This window comes from Charadrius vociferus, unplaced genomic scaffold (assembly GCF_000708025.1).
Source record: "Charadrius vociferus isolate BGI_N301 unplaced genomic scaffold, ASM70802v2 scaffold38, whole genome shotgun sequence".
NCBI lineage: Eukaryota > Metazoa > Chordata > Aves > Charadriiformes > Charadriidae > Charadrius > Charadrius vociferus.
This window is the reverse complement of record NW_009650176.1, coordinates 3917265-3917503: the sequence shown is the minus strand read 5'-3', so window position 1 is coordinate 3917503 and position 239 is coordinate 3917265.

The window sequence follows — 239 nt, the reverse complement described above, 5'->3', positions numbered from 1 at the left end:
ACAAAACTGGTTCTTTGACACGGCAACCCAGAGCAGCAGCAAAGGACAGACCTTTCTTCTACATCCTGGATTTTTACCAAAAGCAATGTTAATAATTAGTGTCATTCTTGACTGACACAGTTTCAAAAATAAAATGGAAAACTATATATAGATGTAGATTGCATCCCTACAGAGGCAGTTTTACTGCAGCAGTAAAGGGCTTTGCCAATATATCTTTCTCCACAGTGTATTCTTTCCCT